At 37.0% G+C, this 18,709-nt stretch overlaps 1 protein-coding gene across 3 annotated transcripts in view; it reads left to right on the top strand.

The window, feature by feature from the left end:
- TCF12 (transcription factor 12) overlaps positions 1-18,709 on the top strand; it is a 378,601-nt gene that overhangs the window by 233,643 nt on the left and 126,249 nt on the right. The window lies entirely within an intron of this gene.

Raw genomic sequence — 18,709 nt, forward strand, 5'->3', positions numbered from 1 at the left:
TTTGACACTATTCCTCTGCAATTGGAACTGATTCTCAGCTGTTAATTCAGACTTTGGAAGAGTCTTGAGCTTGGAATGGGCCTTTATTTAAGGCCTCTTTCCCTTATACTATTTATTAGCCACGCCTACCTTACAAAATTCTTTGGGAAGTCAACGCACTAGGGATTGCTTGAGGGGTCTACTGCCTCCAGTGGAAGTTCAGGCAACTACATCTGCTACTCCAGACGACAAGACCAGCATAAACAACCATTATCTATTTCATATCTAAACCATACTAAAATAGTAAAACTTTGTGGGGGTTATTCAGGTGTTCTAGAAATTAGTTCTAAGAAAAGGCAGCAGTTTATTTAAGAAATGACTTAACATCAAAGGAATTCCTTAGGATTTGGATAGGGAAGTAGGCAAAAGAAATGGGATTAGAAGAGGGCTAGCTGTATTTATGGGGGTTAAAAGATAAAAAGGAAATGACCAAGAATTATTATTATGTGTGAACAAATCATAAGCCATGAAAACAGGCTTTTTTGATGCATGCTATTAGTTGATGTATTAGATTACTAAGACTTCTGCCATTATTAAATGATCAAAATTTTAGAATATTTTAACTTTTTAAAATTAGGACATTTTAAGTAAGTGAATTTATGATTATATTAACTAGTAGCTGAAATTATTTACCCCTATTTCAGCTGAGAACTTGAATTCATACCTGAGTTTTTTATAGAATGCCAGTTGTAAAAAGGATCTTGAAAGTTCCTCTGGCTAAGATCATGTTTAGGATGCCCAAATACATGAAAGTTAGTCTGTGACTATCTCAGTCTTTCTTTCTGTCCTTCCCCCCCTCCCTCTCCTTTCTAGTTGCTACCCTTGCTGTGTCCTTTTCTTTTGCTTTGATTCTTTTCCCTTTGGTATTTATTTTCCTTTTGCTTTCAAATTTCTTATTCATATGTACCACAAAGAATGATGGCCTTTGATAACCTACTCTGTGGCTGTTAATTAATTACATATACGCCATTTCAAAAGCCAAGGCTTAGTGTCATATCATATGAATATTTTTGGAAATCTTAATAAATATAACTATATTTTACCTGCCTATCTTTATTTGACCCCTACAGTTTCAGGGTATTAGCAGTAACTGATAATCAGGGTCAGAAGATAGATTCTCAAATCTAGGAATACTTTAGTGAATTTTGACATTTTTCCCTCGAAAAGTTAGTAGCATCACTCATGACATAGTGCTTTGCCTTATGTTTCATAGCTTAAGCACTAGAGAAATTTTCCATGTACCTAGCTGTCATCTTTATTCATAGTCATTAAGAAACTCTTCTATGTTTACATCTTTAAATTAAAACAAGGGGTGCCCTGGGTGGCTCAGTCGGTTAAACATCTGCCTTCAGCTCAAGTCATGATCCCCGAGTCCTGGGATCGAGACCCCCCATGTAGGTCTCTGTGCTCAGCCAGGAGTTTGTTTCTCCCTCTTCCTCAGCCCCTCCCTCTGCCCTCTCACTCTCTCAATTTAAAAATAAGATCTTTAAAAAAAAAAAAAGAAATTCAGACACGTGCTACAACGTAGATGAAATTTGAGGACATTATGCTAAGTATAAGATAGTTACAAAAAGACAAATACTGTATAATTCCACTTATATGAAGTACCTTGTGTGGTAAAATTCATAGAGACAAAATAAAATGGTAGTTGCTAGAAGCTGGGGGTAGGGAAGGATGGAGAATTATTTAATGGTTATAAAATTTTAGTTTTACAAGATGAAAAGAATTCTGGAGATTGGTTGTACAACAGTATAATTATACTTAACACTATTGAATTGTACGCTTAAAATGGTTAAGATGCTAAATACTATGTTATATATATTTTACCATAACTTAAAGCACAGATTATTGAAACAGGGATAAAACATTTAAGTGTACATTCTGTCCCCAGTCTTTTGAAGTAGAGACAAAGCTTGCCATTAGTGGATGGGGCAGTTTGATTGGGTTTTAGATTACCTTTCTTGCTTAAATTACACCCATCATTCACCATCTGAAAATCACAGATGGTGAATGACAAGTGTAGTTTAAGCAGGAAAAGTTATATACGGAGATATAGGAAAACTTACATTTTTTTTTGGAGCATTTGTGTACATTCCTTTAGACTTTCATGACACTCCACTCCAATTTTTTATAGTTGTCTAGCTACCACATAATTAGATGATGATTTGGAGCCAATTTCTTAACATATTCACCGTAGTTTTATAGAAATGACTACCTTTCTTTGCATTCATATTTCCTCAGTTTGTAGATTTCACTTAGTTACATATCCACAACAAAAAGTAGAATTGGTGTAAAACACATTTGGGGGTAAATAGAAGTAGCTCTTGGTAAGCATATAACTGAATTGGTGGGAGTAGAAATATTGAGGGTAATTTTTTTTTTTTTTTTTTTTTTTTGGACAGAGACACAGCAAGAGAGGGAACACAAGCAGGGAGAGTGAGAGAGGGAGAAGCAGGCTTTTCACCAAGCAGGGAGCCCAATGTGGGGCTCTCAATCCCAGGACCCTAGGATCATGACCTGAACCGAGGGCCGATGCTTAACAATTAAGCCACCCAGGCACCCCAGTTTTGAGGTTACTAAGAGAGCAGCCTGTCAGTCATGAGCATTCAGTATGTTCTTGAGACCAGTCATGTTTTCTAGAGGAAAGGGAAGGGCATTGGTTTAATCTGGAGAGTTAATTTATCTAGTATATTTCTAATCTCTTTCCTTTGCATAATTTTTCATAGGTGAGAATATAGTTAAATAATCTTGTTTTTGAAGTACTTACCATAAATACAAGTTTGAAGGACTCTAGGGTAATCTGTCCTATAGTATGTTGTATGTATAATTTTCCCCACTCCTCACCTATTATCAGCCATTTAAGTTGCTTATAAACAATTCCATATGGAACATCTCTTATGTGTAAAGTTTGTTCTAACTTGGCTATATCCTTAGAACAGATTTCTAATAATTAAGAAGCTGCCTAGTTGTGAATTTTTTGGATGGTTCTCTGATGCAAATAAAATTGTTCATTATTTTCTCCCTAAACCCAGGTATTGGGGGCACCCGGTGCTCCATATATGCATTGAGTCCTAAGTAGATACCTGTTGAATACAAACAATGCTGCTTTCCACTAGATCTTAGTTTTTCTTTTTTTTTTTTTTTAAATAGACATGTCCACTCACACACTGTTCGTTTCCTCTTTTATAATTGCTTTGGATGGTCGCTTTTATTTATGCAGTGGTATTTGCTTCTCTTAGCCCCTCTGTGTTCCCATTCTTTCCAGCTTTTATTTATCTTTCTTTGAAATGTTGCATAACAGTTCTTGTCTACCCAGCTTTCTCTTTTCTAGCTCCTTTTCTGAAATTGAGGTCATCAGTAATGCTAGGTGCTAAGAAAATAACAGTGAACAAAATTCCCTGGCCCCACCTTCATGGAACTTAAATTCTCGTGTTAAATGTATTGTGCCATGTGTTTGTCTTGTTTCATCAACTAGGTTGTATGTAAATGTGTTACACCCATAAAAGGTATTCATCAAAATGAGCACTGTAGATGGAAAAGAGAAGATTGTGCCAAGGATTATGGATATTGATATAGGATATACTTTTACTGACACTACATGCCTGGGTTATGGATTAAAGCATTGTAAGGGACCTTAAAAGGTTCATAATCCAATAACTCATCAGTATTTTGATATTTATAGATCATGCTAAACGCCAGGCATTGTGCTAAGGACTAGGGAAATGGAACAAGATTGATAAAGTCTCTGGGTTGATAGAACTAGTGCCTAATAGTAAAGTCTTCCATAACTTAGGGTTTATTGATTACAAAGAATTATGTAATTATAAAAGAAAACACGTGTTAAGCATTTATTTATGACAAACATTAAGCCGAGCCTTTGGTGTATATCAGTGCATTAAGTTCATACTACAATTCTATGCAACAGACACAACCGTTTTTGTTTTACATATGAGAAAAATAGGGTAACTTGCACAGGATTGACAATTTACATTGCAAACCCAGATCTGTCTGATTCCACAACCTGTGCTTATAACCAGTATATCCTGACTTCTGACTCCAAGTCCAGTACTCTCCCTTTTACTTTTTTTGCCTGCCTTTACGTCTCCCTCATGTTGTCCAGCCTGTGCTTTAAATATCTTCAATAATGTAATACTTATTTTCTCCCTAAGATAGCTATCAAATCCTTGGATATCTCTGTTAGATAGATCTGCTTTATGGTATACTTAAAGAACAAAATCTCTCTCTTTAGAATTGTCCTGTTTTGGCCCTAGATATGTTCTTGGGATCGTACCAAACTACATCAGCCTTTCAGATACTTAAAGCAAGCTATCACGTTTTCTCCTCCAGAAATTTTTCCTTACTCAAATCCCATTATTTCAAATGTCTTTACTGTCTCAGTCACTGTGCACAACTTTTAGATTGCTCGGAGTTTCCTTACTGTGGATTCAGCAATTGCTGCATTACCTCCCAGTGTAGAGGAAAGACAGCACCATTCTCCAGCTGAAGTGGTAGAAGCATTTCCCACTCCTTTTTCTTAGAGACCCTCCATTTATTTAGTGATTATTTTATTAGAAACATCTGAAAAGGAAAGAAGCACCTTCCTTTTCCTTTTATACTGTATAGGCTTTCTAGTTCTGGGCTCAGATATCAGAAATTATGTAGGCGTAGCTCTTCTGATTTTTACAGGGGGTTCAATGGGTAGGCATGACATGGGAAGATTGATATGTTGTGGGAAAGGTTGAGAAAAGATTTAGGAACTCTTCCCTGAGAATCATAAAGGGAATAAGCACAGACCAGAGGGACAATTTAGGTGTTTAATAGCTTGAAGGAGGGAGGACACAGGCATGATCTGGCTTGGTTTTGTGAAGCAGCCCTTTTGGGAGCCAGTGGTCACAACAAATGTGGAGGAGAAATAAGAGCTTCTGTGCAAGAGGACATCACACAGAAGGGTAGAGGATGCTGTAGCATCAGCAACTGGAAATGGGTTATATACAGGGGAATTAATTAAATAACATATTATGGATAAGGAGATTTCTCACTGCTGGTGAAAGAAGTTAAAAATAAGGAAAGAAAGAAAACTTGAAGGAATCCTTTTTTGGATTGAAATTGGAGATATTTGTGTTAACTCATAGTTTTTAATATACAGTGAGAGATAGAAATGTAGATACAAATGTGTGTTGTGTTTCTGTGTATATATATATACATAATGCATATATTCCCTCAGCTCTGTCCACTAAGAAAGCCTGTGAGTAGAAAAACCCAGTGACCATCCCCGGAGTCCAGCATTTGTTTTCCAAATACTATACTCCTCTAAAAGAAACCAGGGCTCCTTGGAGAAATGACTGATTCTAAAGCCAGGGCAAGGAGAGAGAATATAAGATGAGCCTAGAACATCTTGTTATGCTGGAAAGTAAGGACATACTCAGAGAATGATGAGATCTTGTCAGAAGGTCATGGAAGGCAGTTTGAAGGGGCTCCCTCTGGCCAAATCTGGGATAATTTGAACAATATAAATAATGATAGTAATGGATTGTAGCCCACTGAATAAAAGAGGAAACCATGAGTCCATGCTGATATAGATTGAAAGTTTTATGAAGAACGAGATTTTTATCTAGTCTCAAAGTGCCGTCCCACAAAATGCTTATTAATTACAGTGGGGCAAAAGTAACTTCTCATTTGATGAGAAGACTTGGCAGACACAACCTTAATGAAGTAATCAGAGTGAACATCATGAGTAATGGGATAATTCAGTTCATGTGCCACCTGATGGGTTGCATTGGGAAGAGGACAGCATCACTTTTGTGATATTCCTGCCAAAGATTCATGACCTGAAACTAGTCTTGAGGAAATATCAGAAAAAGCAAATTCAGAATGAGGGACATTCTGGCCTGTAAAATCAAGGACATGAGACAAGTCTGGAATGTTAAGAGAAGACAAGACAACTACAGGCAATGATGATTCTGAACTTGATCATGTTTGGCAAAACTCAAATGGGGTGTAAAGATTAAAAGGTAGTAATGTATAAATGTTAATTTGAGGGGTGCTAGGGTGGCTCAGTGGGTTAAGCCTCTGCCTTCGGCTCAGGTCATGATCTCAGGGTCCTGGGATAAAGCCCCATATCAGGTTGTCTGCTCAGCAGGGAGCCTGCTTCCCCCTCTCTGCCTACTTCTCTGCCTACTTGTGATCTCTCTCTCTCTCTCTCTCTGTGTCAAATAAATAAATAAAATCTTTTTTAAAAATGTTAATTTGATGATTCTGGTGCTTGTATTGTACTTAAATGCACAAGATACAGTACAACATACTAAAATATTGAGGGATGGCAGGGCGTCATGTCTGCGAAAAGTTCCTTTTACTGTACTTGGACCTTTGGGGTAAGTTTTGGGCTCCCCTCCCCCACAAATTTAAAAGAAAACAGCAGAACGTTAGTTTGGAACCTAAATGTGGAGAGTTTGGAATGTCAGGATTAAAAAATGGATTTTGTATTCCATGCATTGGGAAACTTTAATCATTCTTGAACAATGGAATGTAATAGAATGAAAGTGCTCTTGGAATATGAGTTTCTGTGGATAAATGGGGGCAAAAGAGCCAAAGGCAGGGATATCGGTTGGGAGATAACTGCTTGGGTATTTATCCATAAGAGCTTGAAGTGAGAATGGTGGTAGTTGAGGGTGGAAATAAAGTGATGGATATGAGACACATCCTAAGGGTTATCTTTTGGAATTTGTTTGCTCTTAAAATGAGAGAGACAGAAAGGAAATATATGATACTTAGTACAAAAAGACTCAAATTCTGGACCAGAATAGTCAAAATTTTGAAATTATTTGAAAATAATTTGATGAAACATTACTGCTTCAATATAATGCTTATTCTGTAAATAACAGCACTACTAACTACACAAATTATTGAGAATTTTTATACTTTTTATGCTTTGCTTTCCTATATTTGTATTCACAGGGACTAGTTTTGTAGTGATGATTGGGTAAATAACTAACTTCTTCATACATATGTTAAGTTCTTTACATCCATGAATTCTTTTAAAGATCAAAGTTTAAAAAGAATGTATTATGTACATTTTTTAAAAATCTTCCTCCTACATCAAATATAATACATATTTATTTTAGAAAAAATATAAGTGACCTAAAAGAAATAACATTTTAATACTATTACCAAAGATAAATCACTCTTTACTCCTTAGCACTCAAAAATATGGAAACTAAAAATCAAAGATTGATTAACTTGATCCAACATCCTAACACTAAGTAGTGAAGCAAGAATTGGAACCCAAATCTGTTTGAATCTAAATCCACCACTTGTCCCATTTTGGTTATCTGCCTCAACTGTGTTTTGATTTGTGTATATGATTTTTTTATTGACACATGGACATGTTATGTATTCTAAAAGCTAGTATGCTTGCCATTTGGAACTCATCCATCTCTTCCCATAAATACAGTGTTAGAAGTAAAAGGAGTAGATATTCAGACTGGTCTATGAGAAAGTGATACATAATGTAGTTGAACTTATATCCAGAAAGAGGATTCTTGTATAGCACACGAGCAAAAGGAGTACCTCAAAGAAAGTGCTTTTCCTTTTTTTAATGGGTCAGGCATAAATATATACCTGTTTCCTCAGTATAATGCATCTTTTGAATCTTCCCACCTTCATGCCTGCAAAGCCCCTCTCTTTCAGAGTCCTTTACTCCCAAGTTTCCATAGGCCCAGTGCTACTATGCTGCTTTAGTCTTCAGCTGTAAACTTCTTGCCCCAGAGCGCTCTGTCCAGAGTTATCTCTTTTCTCCAGTGGCTTACTAGATCTTCAACATACTGACTTCAGCTACTATTAAAAGAAAAACAGTCTAGGGGCACGCGAGTGGCTCAGTTGGTTAACCATATGCCTTTGGCTCAGGTCATGATCCCAGAGTCATGGAAATTGAGCCCCTCGTCAGTCTCCCTGTTGAGTGGGGAGTGTACTTCTTCCTCTCCCTCTCCCTCCTGCTCCTGCACTCTCTCTCACTGTTTCTCTCTTTCTCAAATAAATGAATAAAATCTTATAAAGAAAAAAAGAAAAGAAAACAGTCTAATTAAAGTCATTCATATTAATACTAGCGTGGTCCAGTACAAAGAACCTAGGATTTGGAATCAGGACCTGTATCTTAGCAGTCTGCTTAACCTTCACTAGTTATGTGACCTTTGGTAATTTAGTTGATCTTAGTGATTTTGAGTCACCCATTTATAAAATGGGAGTGTTAACACTAACTTATCAGGGCTGTGGTGTCAAAGGAGATAAAGTATAGTAAATGTAGGTTGTAGTATGTAAAAAATGTATGTGTTAGACATCATTGATAAATAAGTGATGGATTTAAAATTCTCATAATTGCTTGCATTTTGAAAAGTTTCTTGATCACACAAATTAAACTCTTATTTGGCAGAGTTCTAGTTGTTACTTTAAAAGAAAAAAAAGTCATTTCTGAGAATGGGAAAACAGAATTGCAGTAGGAGTCACTTAGGTTAGCAGGCCAACCTCACTTACTCACAGTTGCTTCCTATTTTTTCTGATTTTTTCTGATTTTTTTTCTGATTCTCTTCCTCCCTTTGATCCACCTGGTCTCTAAGTCATTCAACCTCTCCTTCCCCAGCTTCTTCCCCTCCCTTCCCCTCCCCCACCTGCACGGTAGTTAGAGATAGGAGGGGCAAAGACTTTGGAGTGGTGTCTCTGAAGCATTAATGTTCATAAGAATCATCTGGGGATCTTGCTACAATGCAGGTTCTATTTCAGATCATCTGGGATGGGACCTGAGATTCTGATTTTTTGCAAACATAATGCCCAAGCCTTTAGTATGAGCATTATATTTTGAGTGCAGTTAAAACATGGATGATGTTTTTTCTGTTTCATTTCTTTTTTTTTTTTTTAAGATTTTATTTATTTATCAGAGAGAGAGAGGGAGGGAGAGAGCACAAGCAGGGAGAGTGGCAGGCAGAGGGAGAGGGAGAAGCCGACTCCCCGCTGAGTAAGGAGACCTATGTAGGACTCCACCTGAGGACCCTGGGATCATGACCTGACCCAAAGGCAAATTCTTTTTTTTTTTTTTTAAGATTTTATTTATTTATCCGACAGAGATCACAAGCAGGCAGAGAGGCAGACAGAGAGAGAGGAGGAAGCAGGCTCCCCGTTGAGCAGAGAGGAGCCCGATGTGGGGCTCGATCCCAGGACCCCGGGATCACGACCCAAGCCGAAGGCAGAGGCCTTAACCCACTGAGCCACCCAGGCGCCCCCCAAAGGCAGATTCTTAACCAACTGAGCCACCCAGGTGTCCCTGTATGTTTCATTTCTAAAAGTATGTGTAACTTAGAGAATGGCTCAATTTGTCATTATAGATACCTTTTAAAGATTATTTATTTATTTATTTGACAGAGATCACAAGCAGGCAGAGGCAGGCAGAAAGAGGAAGGGAAGCAGGCTCCCCGCTGAGCAAGAGCCTGATGTGGGGCTCCATCCCAGGACCCTGGGATCCTGACCCAAGCTGAAGGCAGAGGCTTTAACGCACTGAGCCACCCAGGCGCCCCATAGATAACTTTTAAAATATTAATTTCCTCCATTTAGTGCAGACTGTTTGCTGAGTAAAGCTTAGAACTCACTAGTTATTCCAAGGTGATAATGCAGATAATCAATACGAGTGTAAAGTGGTTTCAGATGAGAGCTACTACCAGAGGAAAATGTAACTGATGGTGGTGAGGTTTTTTTTTTTTTTCCCATTTTTAAAACTTTGTCAGCTTCTCTTAATAATAATAGGTAAAATACGAAACTTAAAAGTAAATACTGAATCTGCCCAAATTCATTATTTCTCCCCATATTAAAGATTATACATGTTAAAGTCACTGATAATGAATAGCCAGTATATTTTTATATTTTAACAAATTAGGAGTTTTGTCTTAAGAGAACTGCTAGTTATCAAGTCTTATTTATTGAGATCATACAAAAATTACTCATCTGTACTATAGAACTTTAAAGAAATTAATACTGGATTTAGTCAAGGCAGAAATACCAAAACACAAGGGGGCACTGTTTTACCATAATCTGATTGAATTTAACAGCTTTTTGTTTACTGTGAATGTCCCCAAATTCTGTGTTCTTTGTAGTTACCATGAAAATTTAAACACTATATGTTTCTCTAAAGCTGTAATACTTAAACCAACTAAGCTTTCCGAGTTCACAAATCAGATGTGCTCTTAGCAAAATTCAGGAACTTTTCATCATATTTGGCATGAGTTTGGGAGGACTGGGTGATTTGAAGTTTAGAGATTGTGTAACACATTAAGTTGTTAGTGTTTAGATCTGTGGTAAGGGGGAAATCACTGTAAAAACAATTCAGTTGCTTTGGAGAAATATAGTGCCTCTGTTATGCAGAAAAGAGTTGGGATAAAGATTGAACTGTTAAAAGCTGCAGCTGCATTTGCCATCAAATACCAAGTTGGTGCTGATGAATGTTTTGTTTTTATTGTCATGGAAACTTGGAGCCAGAGAATGGATATTCTATTCATCTGGGAAAATAGTAGTTCCTTGCATAAAACATAAGGACCTTCCAAAGCAGTTCCTAAAATAGATATATGCTGAATATAATTCAAAAAAAAAGTTGAGGAAGTAAACGTGGAATAAATGCAGTCATTTCTGGATCACTTCTATTCTCAGTACTAAGAATATAACTGTATATTACAGTTGTTAAGCTATTTGCTGCTAGAAAGTTGAATTCTAGTGAGCATGGTATTTGTTTAACATCAATATTATAGTTACCCAACCCTTAAGGAGCTGTCTTTGTACTTCTTCCTTGGTCTTAAGGTATTTACTTGGAACTCTAAATTTATATCCTATTAAAGAATTGCTTCTGATCCCTGAATTTTTATTTTCATCCATGCTACTACCTGTTATAATCTTCTATTCTAAACATTTTAAGGCATTCTGTATTGGGGGGTTAGGAGGAGCTTTACGCAAAATAAACTTAGTAAAACACAAAGATGATTGTATGGTCTGGGATAAAAAAGAAAATATAAAACTTTTTAAAACATGAAGATTTAAGTAAATCCTTATATATATTTTATAAAGTGAATAAAAAGAGACATTACAGGAATAAAAAAAAAAACAAAACCAGGAACTCTGGTTCAGTTATAGCAAATGTGCCATAGCAAAATACAGATATGAAAATGATAGTAAATATAAAGTGGCAATACAAATTAAGGTAGAATTTCTAAAGTTTGTAAAGGAAAGGGAAAAATTATGAGTTATGATGGTTTTATTAAAGGTTACCCAGCTTAAGTTATATCTTGAAGGGAAACAAAACAAGTTTTTATGACTTCATAAAAGATGAGAGAGAAGAAAGGATTAGAATGGACTGTTTTATATAGGTTAGTTAGAGAAGGCTTCTCTGAGAAAGTAACATTTGAGCAGAGACCTGAATGCTCTGACATAAGAACTCTTCATTTAGAGAGGCTAGCAAGCCTGGCAGCCTTCAGTGGGGTTAAACTTGAAATGTTTAAAGAAAATAATAAAATTAAAAGTTTATGAAAGTTGAAGAAAACAACAGTGTTCTAATAGACTTTTAAAGCAACAGAGTTAACTAGAACATGTCTAGTTTTCTCACATGGGACAGATCCAGAATTAGAGCCTAAATCAGAGTTTAGGTGGCTAGGACATAGGACTCTCTCAGAGAAAGAACAGGATTGTTTCAAAATAAAGATTATCAGTGTGAGTTTTACTGTTATTTAATATTGTTTTTTGGAATATTTTAATGAAATTACTGGTTTTCATTGAATATACTCTGATGTAAGCAAGAAGTAATTCAGGAAAAAAATGTGTCAAAAATACTATAAATGTGATTTAGTTTACAGAGAAAATTCTCTTAAGCAATGACCTCTAAAAGAGTATAGTTTAGTAACAGTAGTTTTCACAAATACTTTTAATGTTATATGGTATCTAGAAGAGATATTATAAATGAATGTATGTATGTCTGTGTGTGTATCATGTCATATACATAAGGACCAGCAATTGAAGACTTGTACAATAAAAATACCTGGTATTGAATTTAGAGAACTAGTCAGAATGCCAAAAGAAAGTAGAGGAGAAACAGCAAACTCGACATTGTATTCCATAACTGAAGTGATGAGAAAGAACTGGAAAATTGCCAGCTTTTTAACCTTTTAGAAATAACAGTGTGTATAGTTAGTGCAGGAGATCATATTCCTAAAGCAGCTTGTTCCAAATTTAAATATGTCAGCAAACTTAGTGGAATTCAAAGTATTTTAGAAATAAAACATCAGAGGTTACAAATAAGAAACCTCCTTACAATGTCATGAAAACAAAAATGGTTAAAGTTTTTAGATTTTCCAAGATTCTGTCAAATCCAGTTTCTGTTAAAGTTTAGCTTAACAGGATGTATATAATATAGGAGACTCGAATATGTAAAGAGAATAACAAATTTGGAATCTGTTTTTTTACTTATCTTCTACCATATGGATTCTTCCCAGCAGTTTAATAATAGGAAAGTCTGATAATTAATTGGAGTCAAGTTTTGCTGTGTTCTAGCTTTCTAGTCTATAAAAATGGGTTTGCTAGAGAAAGACTAGAAGAATACTTTTTTTCTTCCCCTTCTTTGTGGGGCCGAGCTGGTGGAAGAATTTTCAAGAGGTGTAAAAAGTTGAGGAATTTCCATAGTAGTCCTGATTAAACCATTAGTTCTCAGACACTGGACAATAGGAGGTATATGAAAGAAGGGAAATAAAGGAGGTGAATTGCACAATTCTCCAAATTGATGCCAGGCCACAGCAAGGGGGGGAGTGGAAATCAACAGAATCCAACAGTCTTACTGGGTTGAGGAGATAAAGAACAGAATTCAGAGAAGCAAAGGTGGGTCAAATTTGCAAGCAAAAAGGAGGGAATGTAAAGAAAGAGCTCAAGATCTGTAGAGGAGTTTCTTCAGGTCCTTGACTAAATACTGATCTGTATATGCTTGAGAGGAAACTTAATTTGAGACTGGGAATCACTAGAAAGGAAAATGCTGAACGATTCCTGAAACCTCACACAAAGCTAGGAATAGTTCTCCTTTCAGCCAACGAAAGTGTAGAGATCATAATAAATGGCATTGTGTAGAATCCACAGAAGGGTATTGTTTTGGTGAGGCTACTTTAGCTCTGGGCTGAAGACTCTTTTGGACCTGCCTTAACAAAGCTTAAAGACAACCCTGGAAGAGGATCAAACTTGATTCCTAGTAACTTAACTGCTAACCAGAAAAGAGTCCAACATTCTTTAAAGGAGTACAACAAAATCTAGCACCCGACAAATGTGAACTTCAAATGTCAACTTACTAACCATTAAAAAAAAAGGCAGGAAACTATATTCTATACCTGAGTAAAATTCATCAGTAGAAACAATACAGCAGGAAATTACAGAGATGATGGAATTAGCCAACAAGGGTATTAAAACATTTGTTATAAATATACTCTATAGCTCAGAAATGTAGAGGAAAATAAGAAAGTGCAAATTGGAATTAGTAGAGATGAAAAAAAATACAATACCTGAAATGAAAAATACATTGGATTGGATTAACAGATTATTCACCACAGAAGATCAGTGATTTTGCAGACTTGGAAACACACTATCCTAAATGAAGATCACAGGACATCTAGCTTCTACTTAGGGTGTGGAGAGCTGCAAAAATACCATTTCCACGATTAGTGATGAGAAAAAAAGAAAAAGTCTGAAAGCTACAAAATTCTTTTTTGAACCCATCAGAAAACTGAAATTGCAAGGCAGTCATGTGACCTGAATTCCAAGGAGAAGTGAGACATATGTATTACCTATGGCAGACCATGGGAGAATAAGTGTCATACCAGTCACAACACAAGCAGGTAAGAAGAATTACTTAAAAATTTGAAGTTAATTGGAAGGCCAGTTTTGGACTAGCAGCATATCAGTTTGAAAGAGCTAGGGGAAGCTAACAAAAGAATAGTTCAAAAGGGATTTCACACTCACCTCGAACCTTTCCCCCCAAACCTGTACTAAGTATTCACAAGGATTTGGGGGTAGAACAGGAGACTAAAGAGAATTCCTGTTGATGTTGCAGGCATGCAGTTGCCTATCAGCTGTCACTGTGGAAACAGCAGTAAAGCATGCCAACATCCCTGGACCCTAGGTACTGAAAGACCTAGGAGAGACAGCAAAGCCTCTTGCCCAAAGGATACAAGCTAACACTCTGATCAGGGGAGGAGAGGAAACTCATCTTAGACTTAAGATCTTACACTGATACCAAGTGCAGGTCTCCTGCCAGTCAGGGGTGAAAATTCCAACCCAAGGTCATCGAGATGTAGAGTTGAGTTTCACTCTTATAGGGAGGAAGGGATAAGGTATAAGAAAGTGACAGCAAAAAAAAAAAAAAAGAAAAAAAGAAAGTGACAGCAGTCTACCACTGGGGGAGGGGCAAAAGCATGGGGAGATACCCAGTCTGGGGCACAAGTTTATAGGGTGGTTGAAAGCAGGAGGATGAACTACTGATACTAATAAAAGTCCTCTGCACCCCAACCATATGCTAAGCACTAGGCAAAAGCAGCCAGTCATTAAACGGAGCTGAGGCCTCTGGTGAACTGAAGGTAACCACAGTGACAACAATTACACTCAGCTAGATTCCTGATTAGTTTGTATCATTTTTCCACACCAGAGGCCTTATACAAGAGGAGGAATGCTCATTTCTAGGCCTGAACAGTCTCTACTCTTCTACACACAGTAGTCTTGCCTTCCATCAAAATTATGAGATTTGTACATATGGAAGGGGGATAAAAGGTCAAGCATCAAAATAATCAACAGGACAAGACTGAAAGGTGACTCACATTCGAACTATCAGACAAGGATTTTAAAGTAACTCTGGTTAACACATTAAAGGATCTAGTGAAAAAGGTGATAAAAAGCACAAATAGATGGGGAAATTTTAGGAGATAAATGGAAGTAATAGGTTTAATTGAAATAGGGCGCCTAAGTGGCTCAGTGAGTTAAGCCTCTGCCTTCAGCTCAGGTCATAATCTGAGGGTCCTAGGATGGAGGCCTGGGTCGGGCTCTCTGCTCAGCAGGGAACCTGCTTCCCCCTCTGACTGCCTGCCTCTCTGCCAACTTGTGACCTCTCTCTCTGTCAAATAAATAAATAAAATCTTTAAAAAAAAAAAGAAAAGAAAGAAAGAAATGCTAGAATTGAAAGACATTAGAGATAAAGAATTCCTTCGGGATCATCAGTAGGTAAGATAGTTGCAGAAGAAATCAGTAAATTTAAGTATAGGGTACTATAAACCAACTGAAACACAAAGAGTGATAAAAGTTATGGGATAACGTCATACGGTTTAATACATGTGTGATTAAAATCTCAGGTATAGAGGGAAAGAGAAAAATTAATAGATTGAAGAGTTTAATGACAAAATAAATACACTTGACTTACATTTTCAAACTGCTGAAAACCAACAATTAAGAGAAAATCTCCTACATAGATAGCAGTAAAAATAAACGATAACAGACATCTCTTTAAAAACTTTGCAACGGGCACCTGAGTGGCTCAGTCTGTTAAGTATCTGCCTTTGACTCAGGTCATGATCCCAGGGTCCTGGGATCGATCTGTGCATCAGGGTCTCTGCTCATCAGGGACTCGGCTTCTCCCTCTCTCCCTCCCTTGCCCCTCCCCTTCCCCTGCTTATATGTGCTCTCTCACTCTCTCTCTATATAAAATAATTAAATAAAATCTTTAAAAAAAATTAAAACTCTGCAAGCAAAGAGGCACCTGGCTGGCTCAGTTAGAAGAACATGCAACTCTTCATCTTGGGGGCATGAGTTCATGATGTAGAGATTATTAAAAATAAAACAATAAAAAACAGCAACAACAAAAAACTGTCAATCCAGAATTATATATTCATTGAAAAAAAAAATTTTTTTTAAATGAGGGTAAAGTAAAGACTTTTTCAGATACACAGAAAGCTGAGAGAACATCCCCAGCAGACTTGACAGTACAGTACCTATTTTTTTTAATACAGTAACGATTAAATAGAACTTTTTAGGCAGAGGGAATGTGACACTAGACAGAAACTTGGATCTACATCAGGACTCAGCAGATTTTTTTCTGTAAACGCCGAGAAGCTTTTTAAGTCAGATGATCTCTGTCACAACTACTCAACTCCACCATTATAGCCCCAAAGCAGCTATAGACGAGACATAAACAAGTAGGTGTGCTTGTGTTTCAGTAAAATTTTATTTACAAAAAGAAGAAACAGACCAGCTTTGATTCATGGGTCATAGTATGCCAACTGCTCATCTATAAAAAGAAATGAGAGCTTCAGATAATGTAAAAATGAAAGTATAGAAGATACATTATCTCGTCTTTTAAAAAGATTTTTATTTATTTGAGAGAGAACATGCAGGAGAGAGAGCACAGGTGGGGGCAGAGGGAGAGGGAGAAGCAGACTCCCCACGGGCAGGGAGCCCCGAATGGGGCTTGATCCCAGACCCCGAAATCATGCCTGAGGTGAAGGCAGACGCTTAACCAACTGAGCCACCCAGGTACCCCATGTTTCTCATTTTTAATTACACTTTAAAATAATTAAAATTATAAGCAAAAATAGTAACACTATATGTGAGGTACCTAAATATATAAAAGTAAAATATGTGACAACATTAACTCAAAGGATGGAGGGAGAATATTTGAAGTATACTATTGAAATATTTACACTATTACATAATTACTTAAAGGTAGATCCTGTTAATTAAAGATAAATTTTGTAAATTGAGAGCAAACTGGCAAATTGAGGCCAGTAGGAGAGACGAAATGGAATACTCAATCCAAAAGCAGTCTGAAAAAGAAAGAACAGATGAGACAAATAGAAAACATCTAACAAATGGTAGATCCAACCATATCAGTAATTTCATTAAATATAAGTAGTTAAAATGAAGCACGCAGAGACTGAAAAAAAAATAGCTTTTTATCTTTTATTCTTATAGATTCTTCCCCAGATGAAAAGATTTATTATCTTTTTATTTTTTTTAAGATGTTACTTTTAGGAGAGCTTGGGTGGCTCTGTCAGTTAAGTGTATATACCTTTGGCTCAGGTCATGTCACGATCCCAAGGACTTGAGATCAGGCCCCACATTGGGCTCCCTGCTCAGCAGGGAGTTGTCTTCTTCCTCTCACACACCCCCCAACTCATGCTTGACCCTCTGTCTCTCTCTCTGAAATAAATAAAATCTTTTAAAAAATACGATTTTATTTTTTAAGTACTCTCTACACACGATGTAGGGCTCAAACTCACAACCCTGAGATCAAGAGTTATGCTCTCCACTGACTAAGCCTGCCAGGCACCCCCAAAGATGAAAATATTTAAACAGCGAACATCACAATATCTATCTATCTACCTTTCTATCTAATAAAGATGGTCTGCTCCTACTTCCCCCATGAGCTTTAGACAACAACCAAGCTATACTGAACCCAGTGTCTTAGAACCATCAGACCCAAGTAGCCTATGAAAAAAAAGAAAGAAGCAGATTAAGGATTACACCTAAGCCTATCCGTTCTATTTGCTCTCGTTTAACAGAATCTATAATTCTGTTAGAAGTCATTTTATACCTTCATTTCTCTTCAAATCCCTGACTCACCTTTTCCAGTTCATGCATGCTTTCTTTGGTAAATCTTTCTCTTTATTTGAATTGTGAATAGAAACTTGTTTGTGGCTAAGTGTACAGTTAGTGCTAGAGACAGACCAACTCCTTAATGCCAAGGGAAGAGTGAGGCCATCAACCCTTAATGAAATTTAATGAAATGAAAGTCATAAAGAATTCTAAAACCTTTGAGAGTATCCAAAAGTTTCCTTTAAATTATTTCCCTGGAATCTACTTTCTTTTTTTCCTCTATTTAAGCCCTTTTCAAACACTGATACTCAAGATACACATATGGATTTTCTGGTCAGTATTTTTCATTTAAGGGGCTCCTGGATGGCTCAGTTGACTAAGCGTCTGCCTTCGCCTCAGGTTGTGATCTCGGGGGTCCTGGGATCAAGCCCTGTATTGGGCTCCCTGTTCACCAGGGAGTCTGCTTCTCCCTTCCCTCTCCCTCCTTCTGCCCCTGCTCCCTGCTTGGTCTTCGTCTTAAATAAAATCTTTATATATATTTTTTTCATTTAAAAGTGATAACTAATATCTAATTAGACCTTTTGTTTTTCATTTTTTCTAAGCATTTTTTATGTCAGTACGTTTTATCCTCAAAAAACCAGTGAGATTTTGGGGCGCCTGGGTGGCTCAGTTGGTTAAGCGGCTGCCTTCGGCTCAGGTCATGATCCCAGCGATCCTGGGATCGAGTCCCACATCGGGCTCCTTGCTCAGCAGGGAGCCTGCTTCTCCCTCTGCCTCTGCCTGCCACTCTGCCTGCCACTCTGTCTGCCTGTGCTCGCTCTATCGCTCCTCGCTCTCTCTCTCTCTGACAAATAAATAAATAAAATCTTTAAAAAAAAAAAAAAAACCAGTGAGATGAAACTTACTGTCCCATTCCACGTTTGAGGCAACTAAGGGACAGTGAGGTCAGGTAAAAATCTTAGTAAGAAGCAGAGTGGGAATTTAAACCCAGTTTGTGTACATCCAGAGTCTCTGTTCATAATCATTTCTGCATGCC

The sequence above is a fragment of the Martes martes genome (assembly GCF_963455335.1).
Source record: "Martes martes genome assembly, chromosome: 7".
Classification (NCBI taxonomy): Eukaryota; Metazoa; Chordata; class Mammalia; order Carnivora; family Mustelidae; genus Martes; species Martes martes.